General features: G+C 39.1%; 1 protein-coding gene across 2 annotated transcripts in view; it reads left to right on the top strand.

Annotated features, from left to right (window-relative positions):
- The window catches only part of LOC129766173 (uncharacterized), a 161,547-nt gene that overhangs the window by 90,533 nt on the left and 54,187 nt on the right, over positions 1–16,827 (top strand). The window contains exons 2-3 of one of the 2 annotated variants that reach the window (XM_055766654.1): positions 1,937–2,000; positions 2,065–2,187. The exons of the other annotated variant lie outside the window; for it this stretch is intronic. The gene's annotated coding sequence lies outside the window, so the exon portion shown is untranslated. The remainder of the gene's footprint in view (positions 1–1,936; positions 2,001–2,064; positions 2,188–16,827) is intronic. 2 annotated transcript variants of the gene reach the window in all.

Below are 16,827 nucleotides of genomic sequence, written 5' to 3'. Positions count from 1 at the left end.
ACCTGTCGTTCTGGCTCGATGTTCGATATATCTTATTCTGGAATCTAATGGGTTTGCCATCCCGCTTTCAATTTTTCAATAATAGGAATCCATCGAATTACTCTGAAATATTTAGAGGCAGAACACACTTATTTGTCAGCTGATTCATTCCACGCGTCCGTAGAGCGAATTATGAAGTATGTACCTCGTGGAGAGGTTAATAGATTTTAAGACATTATTGAGTGTGTTAAAAAGCCCGGAGACACCATTGAACCACATGTATGTAAATTGCACCCTTCAGATTTCTTCTTCTTAGAAGCATTGTACCACTGCGACCATTAGTTTGATCTATTGTAGTGTACTCCAGTTTGCTAAGGAAGCAGTGTCAGTTCGTTCTATCACTCAGGGAATAAATGATAGTCGCACCAGGACTTTGCATATCCCCCCACGAAGGTATGACTTCCTTTATGAAGTTCCTTACCTGTTTTGGTTCAGCAGACCAAATCTCGTTAGGCATAAGAATGCCCTTTCCAAGAATTCGCAGTCTTCGCTGAATTAGTGTACTGCATTGACACAGTAAATGTTCCGAAGTCTCAGCTTCGAATTGCAAAAACGACAGTTATCATCTGCCAGTTTTCCGATTTTTTTAAGGTGATACCTGTTCGGACAGTGTCCGGTGAATAGACCGGTTAATGTACTCAAATCTGCCTTATTCAAGCTGAGTAGGTTGCGTGTTATTCTGTTACAAGATGTAATGAATGATTTGGATTGTCGTGGTGTTGATAGAGCCCTCCAGTTGGCTTCAATCATTGATATTCCCCAGGTTTTCAGCTCAGCTTCATGCATGATGTAGATAATCCACAAAATGGCTCCGGCCCGACGAATTTAGTTGAAGATCCCAATCTAGACTAGACTGGATCTCGATGTTTTATACAATTTTAAAATATTTGGCATCAAAAGAAAATTTTCGAAAACACAATTTTTATGTACCATGTTTGTATGTTTGGGGTATGTATAACATGGTAATGAATGTGAATCAATAAAAAAGTGGATTGTGGTCATATTGGCGCTTACGTTAACCATGTATATTTGGGCAGTGCACTCCTACAAGCTGTCAAAATCGTCTTTGTTGTCGTGAAACTTTGGGTTCCAGGGTTCTGGAAGGATAAAATAATTAAAAGAATATGGAAGATGAATAAATAGTTTCTCCTTGGCATTTTCGCTCTAAACCAATGGAAAACTATGCTAAATACGGCAACGAGAATCACAAGAATTTGAATTTCAATTCCGGTTGGGAAACTAACAAAAAAAAGCTCAAATCGGAGTGCCTGAACAAAATAGATCTATTACATGTATCGATACAGCTTTTTTTTCTTCTTTGCCAACCTCATTAGTAACGACAGGTACAAATTTACTACCGAGGAAGCTTCGAACAACCCAGACCATCTTCCGCAGGTTAATTGAAATGAATTGTGATTCCGCATCCGTTCCACTAGAGGCACCACTTTCAATGAACTGCGACTTGTTGAACGTTTGAGCACTTCAGAGAAAGACCCTTGTGTTGGCGTTGCGTTGTGCAGCTCGGTTTCATGCAAAGTTAATGTACCCCCTTTGTAGGTGTTTCCTTTCGGTGGTCACATTTCGACGCTGACGGAACACGATACCACCACGATACATGTATTGTTTGGCTGAAGCGACAGCCAATTTAGCTGTTTTCGTGGGTGGCACAGAGCGTTCGGGATGGTTAGCTGGTGCTCTTGCTAGCAATACACGCACCATTGCCGTTCCCGACGTTTAGCTGCTTGTAAATTATTCAGAACATCGAGCCGCATGATGGGTGCCTAGTTCGTAAAATGTAACATGAGCAACAACTGATATGAAAAATGTGAGCCAATATTTTTGCGTTCAAAATATCTAGAAGGAAATAATTATAATACATTTCATTCTTCCTTTCCAGAGCAAGCTGGATCAAGAGAATCAGAATGGTCAGCAAGAAGACTCGCACAGTCAAGAAGTGCCAGGTCTGCAGAAAAAAATGAATCTTCGTGAAACACTTAAAAACTGCCGGCATCTCTCTATTTACAGAATGGGACACCGGCTGGCCACAGGGACCAGAAAAGGTGATCGTAGAGGTTCGTGAGACGGCAACTGAGTCTATTACATCGCTAGAAACAAACACTGTAAATAATTCCACTGATATTTTAGAGGGTAAGTAAAACTCACTTCACTCAATACGGAGCAAACATATCAACCCGACCGTTTACAAACAGACATAGCAGCATTTAAAGTTTGTGGAGGTTTTTTTTGGGCTTGCTTGCTTCCGTCGGCAATCAATGCAGAACTTTTCTGTCGTGAAAGGTCGGTAAGATACTGAAATAAAACGAACCCAAAGCTAATCATCAATTCAATTTTTGGCCGGAGAAAAAGTTTCTCAATAAACTTAATTCCACTTCCTGAACATACATCGTAGGGTAAAAAAAAATTTTTTCGCAAGTTTTTTCTCCGCCTAAATTGTATCACTAACATCGTCTCAATAATATGGTAGGGTTAATTTTCTGAGCGATTGGAGCTATTGAAAAATGCTGATACTTTTGCACTGTCATTGGCTGTAAATTTGCGACGGAAAATAATGTTTCTTAATGAACGCACATAGCAATTTCTTTGAAAAAGGGATCTATCAAAATACAAAGCTCACTGAACACTGACACGTATTTTTTGTATCACAATTGAGGGGCTTAGAATGAAAGGGGTGTAAGTGATTTGATCGATTTCTCTACATCGACTCTCTCTTTTGGTCATAACTTCGCTGCAAATACATTCCCAGCTGTATTTGACAATGTGGAAAATAGGTCAGAACCTCATCTATCGGATTCTATTGCAAATTTAATTTGGAACGTTTTTGCAGTCGAGTTATTAACTAAATAAAAAGTTGACGAAGAGAAATCGATCAAGTCATTTACACCCCTTGCATTCTAAGCCCCTCAATTAGAGAGCATAATTTCGAATTAGGGTGATCTGAAAAAGTGCTTGTGCAATGTACGAAAATGTGTAACTTTTGTACTGCTCAATCAATTAACGAATTTGTATGCGTAAATGAAAGATATTAATAGACTTTTGACGTAGGACTACGTCTTTGATTCCTATAAAGGGGGGTTACTCTACGAAAAGTGTAACATTTACTAAGAATTTTCAAATGTATATTACGCAGAATCGTTATTACGATATATATTATATGCCATTAGACGACAAATTTATCCAGCATTTTTTCGCCTGGGAGATCAATAGTGGAAATAATGAAACAAGTGAGCAATATAACAAAAACAAAAGAGGTATGTTTTGCGAGCGGATGCGAAGGTAAATCATGTATTATGCATTCTTTCTTTGAACTTCGTTCCCATGAATGTTGTATGCAACACAAAATTATGTGCAATAATTCGTTCAATCAAACAAATTAGCAAAACCTTTTTCGATATGTTGAAGTAATCAGATGCAAGATTTCATGCATCCCTCAAATTTCATGCAAGATTTCATCAAAGCAATGAGGAAAGTGTCACCCATACAGTGATCGTTCGTGAAATGGACCGAAAAATCAATACAATTATCGAATTTTACTCGCGAACTGGACTGCATAACAGCAAAAGCAATACTTCAAATTGAAGATGACATCTATTATTGATACATAACTGCTTTGCAGCCCAGTTAATTTATACCCTGTTATAGATAAGTCCAGTTGAAAATAGTCCAGTTAGCGAATGACTTCTGTATATGACGGGGTGACGAACATCTTAAACGAGTGATTTCCGGGCTGCGGCAACATGGGCAATTGTACAGCGAAAAATGATATTAATACTAGGAGGATGGCAGCGATTATCACGCGAGGACTTGAGATCGGCATTACATCGTATCACAAAAATGTAACGAAATGAAATATTAATAATTTTCATGACTCATATTCGTAATTCTCAATGACTCAGTTTCTTCTATGATAGATTGAGTAGTAGAACCAATACGACTTGATTGTGATAGACTGGAAACGAACATTATTTCGCCGCAAAAGCTACTGCTACTACCTTAGAAAGAGACTAATAATAAGAATAAGACAATAGAAAGAAATCACAATACCGTAGCTATCCATTGAAAATAAAGTAACTTCAGGCTTTCATGTGTATTTTACCTCAAAATATCACGAAAACGTAAGTATTCTCAACTTGTTTTTTGTTTCTTCCCCATAAACTTCATATTGAATGTAATCAATGAAGATATTTTTTTTATTCACCGATCCACATATACTTCATCTACCATTCCACCCTGTTATGTTTCACACTGATATTCATTAATCATTTTTAGTTAGACAGCTGAATTTCCTGCCAGAAGCTTATTTTCTTTTTTGTTCATTACAAACCATTTGACGGATATGAGTACATATAACCAACGGCCCTTTTCAGTGCCACCTTTTGGAGTTTCAAAAGAGTTAAACTAACAGATTTCTGAACAATGAAAAGAATTATACTGTATTAAAAAAAACAATTGTACTGAACAATCACAGTCCTACGTCAAACTTCCGTCCGTACCCCTAGGCTCAGACCCTACTACTTATTTAATACATGGCGCCTTAAACTTCTACATTAAGACGAAAAATGTTTCAAATGTTGCTATGTTGCGTTTCCTACGGTTTAAAATATTTTAATAAACAAATGAAAACGCGTAGATGATGTAAGGATAAATACAAAAAAAAATCTCAAAAACGAAAAATCAATTCTTCCTGAAATTGTGAATCGGATAAGCGGTTCAAAAGTTAAAAATTTTCAACAACGGTCGTATTGGCAACACAACCGATTTTTTCAGACAACCTTAATACTGAATTAAGTCATATAGAGGTTTTTGAATGCTGCAAACAAGAAAGTTGTAAAACATTGCCAACGACTCGATTTTTGTAAAAATGCAGATTTATTTAAGCTACGCTACGAACGTCAATTTGTTGTGGAAACAACGAATTTCAATGCGTGTTAAATAAGAGATTATCCGCTGCAAAGAGGATACAGTTAATGCGAGATGCGAGATGCGTTTCGATGGAGAATTTAGAAAAAGTGTAGCTGTTTGCCAAATCTTACATTTACCCTTCAATCAACACTCAGCTCCAATTCATCCGAAAGAGGAATTGAGCAGGCGAGGAAAGTGAACATCATCAAGAAGCTTTGTTTCTGAAGATAAATGACACTATGAGAAATCCTTGTAATCAACAATTAAATTGATGAGTTTTAACTATTTATTAGGTGTACCAGTAAGTTTCTTCGGTTTTACAACAGATGGCGTAATTTGATCATTATTCCAGTGAATCAAATTTCCAGACATTCGTTGGAAAGCTACTGCAATTGCGCGTCTTTTTCAGTATATGTCAAAAAGTAGAAACGTAAACAACATAGTTTTTTTGCCACTTCGAATATGTCGAATTTCGTACCAACGAGAGTTTTTTTGCGGGAATGTTACTTTTTTACTTCAATACGAAGAAAGCTGCGGAAAGTTATCGCATTTTGGTGGAAGTTCATGGTGACCATGCTCCAACTGAGCGAACGTGTCAGACATGGTTTGCAAGGTGTAAAAGTGGTATTTTTGACTTTGAAGACGAAGAACGTTCCGGGCCTGAATTGAATTGAATATGGAGAATTGGAGGATTTGCTCGATCAAAATCCGTCACAAACGCAACAAGAACTTGCAGATACACTTGGAGTATCTCAGCAAACCACATCAGATCGTTTAAAAGCAATGGGAATGATCCGAAAGGTAGGACATAGGGTGCCGTATGAATTGAAGCCACGAGACGTCGAACGTCGTTTTTTCACGTACAAACAACTGCTCCAACGGCATAGAAGAAAGGGCTTTCTACATCGAATCGTTACCTTTATATGTCATTAGATCATTCGAGGACTTTTGAAACATGGCGAGAAGGCAAACAAGTGAGAGCTGAGTTCGTCAACGATGGATTCTCAAAGCTGCTTAAGGATACGCGACATTGGCCATCCGCTAAATATATAGTCCCCTGCAAAATGAGCTAGCTGAGTGCATCAACAGAACAATAGTTAGCGACTTAAAGCCCGACTGACTGTTTAGTCGTTTTGGCGGAGAAACTGCGTGAAGAAGCCAAAAGTCATTACTAACTGAATACGGATATAGTCAGCTGACTATCCTCAGTTGACTATGACTATGCAGAGCCCTGCTACTTACTCGCTGACATTTTTGCTGGTCAAAATGTATTCCCGAACACGGACGCAATATCAAGGCGCCTGGAGAAATCGTCGTAGCAGATACATGTAAGCTGCGAGTACTTTTGTACTCGCTTGCATATGTGTTGATCGGAATGGGGCTTGTATAGAAGAAGCTGAAAAAGGTTACCAACCATCCACTGGTGAACGAGATTATAGTGGCCGTAACCGAGACGCTGAAGGAACACAACGATTTGTGCAAACAAATGGCACTGATGCACAGGGTTCATTCAAGATTTCCATTAAGGCCAAAAAGTAGTCCACCGGAAAGAAAGTCACTAACAAGAAAAACATTCAGCGATCTTTCAAAATATTCATTCATTCATTCATTGAAAATTCATTCAGATGCAACTTCAATCAAATGATTACCATGCTGGGGGTAGTTTTAGTTGTTTTGATAAATAAATCTGGAAAATGCCGAAGGGAAAAGTGCTCACGAAGAGAAGAAATACAAATTGATGCATTTCACCGAGAAAATGTGGGTATCATAGAAATTGCTCGTCGGATTGGACGATCCCATCAAGTAGTGCTCAATTATTTGGCGAATCCTCAAGGATACGGTAAGCTAGAACAGCTTCGAATACCTCTAAATCGCTTATGCAAATAAAGCATTATTTCAATTAAAATGTTACTCGAGTGACAATTCGTCAAGTTTTGGTAAAAAATCCTCACAAAAAGAGGGCTCAAAAGGTTAAAGCTCCTCATCTTACACCATCTCACATTGGAAGACGTCTGAGTTTTGCCAAAGCTCACATGAACCGACGGTGTAACATGGTATGTGGTGATAAAGAATGTTCACAAAAGAATACATTTTGCTATACACCATAGCGAAAAGTTCTTCAATACATGTTCTGGAAACCTCTATCCTACCGTTTTTGCGTGAATATTGTCACAAACAATTCATATTCCAGCAAAACAATGCTACTATTCATACCAGCAAGGAAGCTAAGCAATGGATTAAGGACCAAGAACTTAAAACTGGCCAGCTTGCTCTCCAGACTTGAATCCTGTTGGAAATCTTAGGGGGATCCTTGGTAGATTCTGCGTGCAAGGATAGGAAAACGGTACACGGTACGGTACAATTTCGGAAACATGGAAAAATATCAAGAAATCCGTTCAGCAGAATTTGCTAAATAGTATTCCAACACGAATTGTCCAGGTTATTAGCCGGAATGGCAAGGTTGCCAATTATTGCCATGTAAATCATCCGATCGTTTTTAGTTTTTCATTGATATTACTTATGAATTTTGAAATGGTCTTACAGAAACTGGACAGCTAAAATTACCATATTTAAGGTAAATGATATTGGTTTGTCCAGTCGAAAATACGATCATGGTTTGCCCACTTTTTTGAATGCTTTAATTCAGCGCTCCTGTGTCAAATAAAGTATTCGAATGTTTCAAAACATATAAATAAAATTGTCTTTTTCATGATTTACAGTAGTTTTATGGTATATTGATCATAATTTCTCTTTAAGGAAAATCGTTAAAAACATAAAAGTTTGAATAATTTCAACACCTTATGGTAGTATTAGCAACTAGAGACTTGTGACTTTCCAACAAACCCAAACTCATATCGATTATGTGTGATTTTCATGAAGAAAATCCGGACAAACCAAGATCATTTGCCCTATAATACATCGAGCTTCAAGCATAGATTCGTGGTAATGTGTATCGTATTTCATTTCAATTTATCTTAGGAGTTGCCAGCACCATCTCAGGTAATAATGAAACTTTTGGGTGTAAAAAGATTGACCATTTGACCATTTAAGCAACTGTGCATAACTGAATTCTAAAAAAATAGATGACGTTTTTAAAAGGGTCTATGTTTTTTCTTGAATTTTTACGAAAAAAAAACAAACCCAAATAATATGAGACCTACAAAAAAAAAAAATTTCAAAAATTAAATATTTTTTCTAAACAACGTAATTATCACAATTCCCCTAAAAATATTTGAAAAGCCCAGAACATAACCATAACCAACAAATCATCCAAACATTGGAGTATAGGCACTCCTACAGGAAAAGCACCCTTTCTAGCATGAACTTGTCCATGTTTTCTTTGGAAAAAGTACGACTAATGCTAATTTTGTTTAACTTATCTATCTTTTAACGCTTCTAGAATATATCATGGAGACTCCTGAACAATTAATTTTTTACTTGTATCACTTTTATGTGTAAATTCTCACGATTGACATGTTCTTGACATGTTAGGTAGCAAGAACATGTCAATCGTGATTACACACAAAAATATTAAAAGTAAAACAAAAGTAGTATTTTTTCCAAATAATTTCTGAGTTTTTGAGAAGAACGATTATGAGAAATATAAATTGTTATTTCTAGAATATTTTTTTAATGTAGATTGAAAATTTGTTTGAAATTTTTTAAAGTTAAAATTCAAACAATTTCTTTGTGGAAGGAGAACTCGACTCCTGCTCATCTTTAGCAATTGAAAGCGCTGAAAAAATAGTTTTGAAGTTGAAAAAGGTTGTAAAAGGCAAAATGTTATGAGCAGATTTCCAAATGAACGATATCGTCAAAGCGAAGCACGGTCTGAAAATACGCTTCCAAATGGAAGCATGTTTTCATTGCTCAAGAAGGAGCAATTTCTAGAAGTAACAAACGGCTGCAACCCATCGCGCTGAAATTCATCGTGTCCAGTGTCGTTCAGGAAGCGTACTGTTGAAGAGGGTGTCACTATTTACTACGACTGTTTTCTGTGGATATCATACTTGCACAAAGCATATAGATAACCGGGCACTGAAGATGTGTTTCCCAACGCAGTTGAGCCATTCCTATCGTCGCTCAACGGTCGGATTGATTGAGGAGCCTTCCAAACCAATATTACAGGCAAGCTTGATGATTTAATGTACTCGATGTTAATATCTGTAACCATTGCCCCATCACTCTTTCCTGGTCGACTGGACACTGTGGTGCATCTAAATGAGCCTTGTGGAAACCATTGAGTCCACCACTGCAGTAGAATCCTTCCTGTTTCTGTTCTATCGCTGAGACTAACCAAAAAGCGTTTCAAATTTTCTAATCTTCGAGATGCGACCGATTTCCGTTTTTAAATTTACACCCCCAATTAGTTTTCGAAAGACGTAATCCTACGTCAAAACAAAAACTCTTTATCTGTACAGCGTATCTTTGAGCCAACCTTACTCGTTACTCATGTTCCAGGTGTTTGTAAGGGTAACAAAAATGATATGTGGTTATTATTATTATGTCGGTACACATAATCCTTCAAATCTAACGCTTAACTCTTCGTACCAACATGGATTCTGTCTCGACAGACGCTTTATTATGAGTTTGTGAGAATTCGAATCCTTTTGTCCTCTCAGCATTGGAGAGGACTGACCGACAAGTTGGCGCCATTTACAGGCACCTCACAGCAAAATTCGATGATTCTAAGTAATCAGATAACTGGCTGCAATCAAAACACAAAACAAATGTCGTGAACGATCATGGTATAGATGAGGTTAAATGTTAGAGGTTCCGATTAAAAAAATGCCTCTTTTTTTATCTTCGCTTATTTTTCGTCGGCCTATTTCCGCCACTTCAGTGCCAATCACCGACATCAGGGAGGCGACTCCACCTGTTCCTACCTATCAGACTCAACAACTCATGAGCCGGGACAACTTCTTTTACTTCCCCTCCAAAGGAAGACGTAACCAGAGATTTTTCGCCTCAGAAAATCCCAACGACGCCAGCTGGGATTGAACCCCGGCCCGTCGGATTGTGAGGCTGTTACGCTAACCACACAACCACTGGCGCCGTCATAAATGCCTCTTTATGTGTTTTCAAAAAAATAAGCATTCATTTATTATTATTTTTGTTTCGATGAGCATGTTGTTGTGGCCCACTCTGTATCACTGAAAGCAACCGCGTTATTTTTAGCACAACATATTGGCGAAACGAGTATACACAATGTTTCATCAAGCTAACGGTTTTTGCCCTCTCAGCAAACTCAGTGAAATCAGTTTGGTAACGGAAATATGAATTGCACGAACACTGAGTACTCGTTGAGCTGGAAGATTCTTCAATCCTTTGCTTCAGCAAAATTGAATTGAATACGTCGTACGCACAAAATTAACCCTTATCACTCCGAGCTAAAGTATGAAATTCTCTGAGGAAGCAGCGCAAAAAAATAAATCTATGATTGCTATTGCTCCCACCGGATTACCAACATCGGATTGATTTCTGGGAAATGTGTTTTCATATTAATATCCACTCGTTTACATTTCATTGAAAGTCTGAGGGTCAATTTTGAGAAATGCGTTGAACAAATAAAGCAAGTAGATGTACCGCCAATTCGGGTATAGAATATGATAAAAACTGTTTATTAAATTCTCGCATCCTGCTTAAAAACCACAATTCCTCTAAAAATAATACTGCTTTGTATATGTATGAATTTACACCCATAATTCATATAGAAAATTTACTACAAGGAACACGAGGAAAATCTTCAGCTCAATTAATGAACCTCCTGAGGCAATCATTCATATTTTATTCAGTCCCAAGTAGCTACTTACACAAATCATCCTCCGAACACTGACTGCGAGGAAATAACGAACCCCTGATAATGCCGCAAATTTTCCGGCAGACGTCTCGAAAATTAGCACAAGATGTGACGTGAACACCAATGTTGAAATTTCACGTATGATGATGGGCTTTGCCCTTACTTCCGAGAAAAGCCGCTTTGAAACTTTTGACAACCACAAATCACGCGATTCTTTCCGCCGTTACCCATTTTTTCCCCGAGTCTTGCTATGCATTTTTGTCGGATGGCGGGTGTTACGTGCCATTCCATGGGGTAGAATATTTAATAAGGGAGCCTCCTGACATGTTAACACGAAAAATGAGAGCAAACAAAATACGGATGCGGGGGGTGACATGCGGAAGCTGGCTAACGTTCGGTACGACAACGATTTGAAACACGAATTAATTACAAAACGAACAGTAGAAGCTACATCATCTCCACACTCCTTTACTGTTTCACGAAAATACTCTTTAATCGCGAAATCGGTCTATTTTTTATATACAGTTTCCGTCGGAACACGCCGTCTGAACCGATCATGAATATAAAATGGAATTTCAATTACAAAACTTCTCTCACATGCAAAGTCCCGGCACATCAAACAGCGTTTCTTCTCTCATTCCATTTCTGCAACTCTGCCAGCCATGAGGATGATGATGATGATGAAAACACGTCGCAATTTTCAAGATATTTTCATGAACGTTCGTTAATGATGAGATGGAGTGTAGATCTGAATGCCTAATGAAAGAGAGTGTGTTAGCTTCTGTATTAAATGCGCAATCTTTCATCTTAGCGAGGAAGAAAAATCTGCACACGAATTCAAAACCACGCTTTAAAATTCATGAGCGCATGGTGTGTAATAGGAATGAAAAGCAAGAGATGATCTACCGAGGCTTATTGACACTTCCCTGATAAGAGCCCCCACTCCACCTTCTCAAAATGGCTATTATATTTGCGTTTATTTTTCTATGAAAATAACAACGTTATCCTTGAGTTCATCAAGGCTTTATCTTCATTGTGCTCCAATGGTAGAGATTTTATCGTTCCCAGAATAAAGTGATTTTATAGAGATTGCTCTCACTATAGTGAAGCGCTTTGAGGTACAGAACATTGAAGTGTACGTGTGTCGAATGGTATCTAGGGACGAGAGATAGAGATAAAGATGCAGATGTTTGAAGCAACACAACGAGCATTATCTGCAGACAAAGCAATTTTTTGCTCTATTTGTGGTGAATTCCAATGCTTTAATCTACAGGGTTTTCGAACTTTAAATTCCGAAAGTAAATTGAAATAAAACACACTTAGAATTCGAATTTCAATGAAACTTTTATTTCAAATTAAAGTTTGGTTTTTGCCATTATGTGTGAAATACAACATCATTCAAATGTCCACCTAGGGCTTCCTCGTACACCTTGATCCGGAACAGGTAATTTTCGATGACTTTTCGGCACATATGGGGCGGTATCTCGGTCATAACTTCACGAATGTTGTCTTTCAAATGTTCAAGAGTTTGCGGAGAGTTGACATAGACACGGTCTTTCGCATAACCCCACAAAAAAAAGTCTAGCGGGTTCAAATCGCATGATCTGGACGGCCAATTGGCATCACCAAAACGCGAAATTATGCGTCCCTCAAATTTCGTTCGCAATATGGCCATGTTCGGTCGTGTTGTGTGGCACGTGGCGCCGTCCTGCTGAAACCACATATCATCCGTATCCATATCTTCAATTTGTGGCAAAAAAAATCGGTTAACATGCGGCCATAGCGCTCACCATTCACAGTTACCGTCTCGCCGTCCTCATTTTCAGAGAAATACGGCCCGATGACTCCACCAGACCATAATGCGCACCAAGCAGTGACTTTTGGCGGATGCAATGGCCTCTCAACAATCACGTGTGGATTTTCTGAGCCCCATATACGGAAATTTTGGGTGTTCACATAGCCACCGAGCTCGAAATGTGCCTCATCGCTGAAGAAAATTTGATGCGAAAATTCAGCATTTTGCTGCTGTTGTTCGTTCACCCAATCGACGTATGCCTGACGCATTCCATGGTCACCACGCTCTAATTTTTGTTCCAGTTGGACTTTATATGGATGTAGGTGCAAGTCCAAATGCAAAATTCGCCACAATGATTTGTTTGACAAGCCCAATTGCTGAGCACGCCGTGAAATCGAAACATTCGGGTCATCCTCCACACTGGCAGCAACAGCAGCAATATTTTCGGCCGAACGCACATTACGATGATGCACACGACTCACAATATCCGCTACGGATCCAGTTTGTTCGAATTTACGCACTACATTAGCGATCGTGTGCTCTGTAGGCCGTCCATGACGACCAAAATCCGTCCGTAATGCTCGAAAAACATTTGCCGGTTTTTCATCATTTTTATAGTATAATTTAACAAAATTAACACGTTGTGCGATGCTAAAACGATCCATATTGTAAAATGGCAGACATTCAACTAACGATATGACGCTTTGGTTGACAGTTATGTCAAACGGTTGTCAGCGCAGGGCTGTATACTTTCGGAAGCCCGAAATGGAAAACCCTGTATAATTGAAAGAATTCATGAGCACGAGCGATTCATTTAACAATGTGAAGTTTGAATGAAATTTTAACATTATCAAGAAAAAATATCGTTCCAAGAATAATTGCATTTTGTCAATTAGGATTTTTTATTTCTTATTTCTCGGTGGGCTTCACAAGTAATTGCGGTCGAACGGACTGAGCCAAAATACAAATTGTACACTAGGGTGCCAATGAAAATGGTCATCTCGAAATTCAAAAAGTTACCGCATAAAAATATTCACCACCTCAAAAAAACACCCTATGCCGAATTTAAGTTCAATGGGACTTAAGGGAGAGTGGCGCAAAGCGGTCAAAGTTTGAGTTTTTTGAAAATCGAAAAATAAAAAAAAATCGATGCCAAATGTCTTGAAATTACATGAAACGTCGAGATCTAGGGTCATCTCGAAATTTTTTTTTGTCTCAAATCAGCACATGGGACAGTTCCGAATGAAAAATCGAGATAACTATTTTTATTGGCACCCAAAACCATACTTTTCGTTTCGTACTCCGAAAAAAATCCCAGAGTGTCGATTTTTTGACAAAAAAACATTTTTCGAGATGACACTAGATCTCGACGTTTCACGCAATTTCAAGACATTTAGCATCAAAAAAAAAAAAAATCAAAAACCCCGATTTCCTCTACTCACTTTTGGGTGATTCTTCGATTTTCAAAAAACTCAAACTTTGACCGCTTTGCGCCATTTTCCCTTTAGTCCGATTGAGCTTAAATTCGGCATAGGGTGTTTTTTCGAGGTGGTGAACATTTGTATAGGGTAACTTTTTGAAATTTTAGGGTCGATTTTTTCCCATACATTCATTGGCACCCTAGTATACACTGTACAAGACGCTTATTAGACCAGTTGTTCTCTACGGTTCTCTTGTGCTCCCGTGGCCGAGTGGTTAGCGTCCCACATTATCATGCCGGAGGTTCGGGTTCGATTCCCGTTCTGGCCGGGGAATTTTTCGTCATAAAAAGTTCTTCCGACTTGCACTGTGGTCGCGCGTATTCTAGAGCTTGCCACTCCAGAACACATCCAAGGCGTGTTACTCGGCATAGAAATCTCCACTAAGTACTACTAATAAACAATGACGCAAATAATACCTACGTTGAGAAGGCAAAAGTTCCAATTGAAGCGTTAGTGTCATCGAAGAAGAAGAAGGGCATGAAACGTGGACAATGCTCGAGGACGTGGACAATGCTCGAAAACTCCGAGCACTCGCAATACCTGCGAGTGCTCGGAGTTTTCGAAAGACGAGTACTAAGAACGACCTTCGGTGGTGTGCAGGAGAACGGATAATGGAGGCGAAAGATGAACCATGAATTCACACAACTCTTCGGCGAACCCAGTATTCAAAAGGTGGTTAAAGCTGGACGAATACGGTGGGCAGAGCATGTTACAGGAATGCCGGACAGCTACCTTGCGAAGATGGTGTTTGCCTCAAATCCGGTAGGTACAACACAGGAGCCCAGCGAGCTAGATGGTTAGACCAGGTGAAGCGAGATCGATTCAGCAAAGATCGATTTATTCGTACCGATTTAATCAGTGAGTTGATCCCTACACCGTTGAGAAAATCGATCTTTTTCTAAGGATCGCCCAATCCTAGTAGAGTTGAAGAATATTGATAATCTGGATTGGGTGTGAATCTCGAATGAATATCATTACTGTTAATGTTAATACGGATGATCGCGTAAGGGCCGCTTATCAACATCATCCTCCCTAGAAGCATTCCACAGATTCGTGTAGCGTCGGGGTGGCAACTGCTGCGGAGCAACGCCCAAGACTTTCACTTCTTTTGTACAGAGGAATCCATCAACTGGCATTTGTATTCAGTAAAAATACCTCATTTTGATGGGCTTTACTGCCGTTCTACGCATAAAGGGTGAACACGAAATTATTGCGACACATTCAACAGGGCATAACTTTTTTACCATTGGGTAAAAATCAACCAAATTTTGCACATTTTCTCATTGATGTGTATTGTCTACATGCTGTCAAACTCGAAGTTGTGTTTTTCGATTCAACGAAAATGGAGGTGAACCAACGCGAGTCGAGACAACAAATTCTTTACAAACACCTGGAATTTCCTGACCTGTCGCTCCGGCAGTTGCGAAAAATGTTGAAAATTCACCATTCAACCGTATCCAGAGTGTTGAAGCGGTTCCAGGAGCGGTTGACGTTGGACCACGGCAAAGGAGCTGGAAGCAAATCCCAACGTCTCAAGCCGTGATTTGGCTAAAAAGATCGGCATGTCGCAGAGCTACGTCCAGAATGCAAAGAAGAGAGCTGGACTACATACATACAAGGTACAGAACTTTCCAAATCTTCCCAACAATCGACGGCTAAAACTCGGGCACGGAAGCTCTACGAGAAGATGCTGACAAAATATGGCTGCTGTGTGATGGACGACGAAACGTATTTAAAATCCGATTTTAAGCAAATTCCGGGGTTGGAGTTTTTCACCGGCAAGAGCAAGTTCGATATGGACGACAAATTTAAGAAGAAGAAAATGTCGAAGTTCGCCTCCAAATATCTCGTTTGGCAGGCCATCTGCTCTTGCGGACTGAGGAGTGAGCCTTTCGTGACAAAGGGCACAGTAAATGGCGAGATCTACAAATCTGAGTGCCTCGAGAAGCGCCTTTTGCCGTTCTTGCAGCAGCATGACGAAGCTCCCCTATTTTGGCCAGATTTGGCATCATGCCACTATTCTAAAAGTGTCCTGGAGTTCATTTGTTTTCGGTTGACCCGGACGCTTTTTGTTTGTAACACTAAACTTACCATTTTTCAATCTTCCCAACCATTCCCTACAAAATCTATCCGATGGTGCAGAGTCACCATAAAATTCCATAAGCATTCAGAACTTTTCTTCCGATGGAAACAGAAAATCAGAACTTTCCGCAAATGGTGCTCATTTGTGACGAAAGTTGTCATTCTCAAGGTAGTAAAAGTTGAACTTGTTGTGCAAAACTCAAACACTTATAAACATTATTTGGTTGACAGATGTTGACACTTCACGATTCAGCAAAAAATCAGCTGTCGCCGTCGACTATTTATAGCGCTTTGAGCCATCTTGTGGAAATGGGACAAATTAAGTTGCACACCTAATACTTTACGCCTGACATCTGCTTCACGAAGTTTTGGTAAAATGACAGGAACAATAAATTGATTAACCAACGGTTGCTGCCAGATTGAAGGAACATTTTTGAGATAGTTAAATGGCGAACAACAACTGCAAAACGGGAGCAGGATGTGGATTACTAATGACGGACAAGCTGTGGAGCCTCTAACCATTTCATTACACGAAATTTGGGAAGACACAGAGACTTAGGATCTGACAATTGTTCGACAATTGTGTATCTATCGTGACTTGACGATCGTGGTAAAAGCAACAGAAGAATTTGTGAATTTGTGAATTTCGCAAACTCAGCTCTAGTGAAAACACAAATTCTGTTTTAATACGATTCAAATCGAACGAATTA

Source organism: Toxorhynchites rutilus, chromosome 1 (genome assembly GCF_029784135.1).
Source record: "Toxorhynchites rutilus septentrionalis strain SRP chromosome 1, ASM2978413v1, whole genome shotgun sequence".
Taxonomy (NCBI): domain Eukaryota; kingdom Metazoa; phylum Arthropoda; class Insecta; order Diptera; family Culicidae; genus Toxorhynchites; species Toxorhynchites rutilus.
Note: the sequence above shows the minus strand (reverse complement) of the source record. Positions and strands in the feature narration are given on the sequence as shown.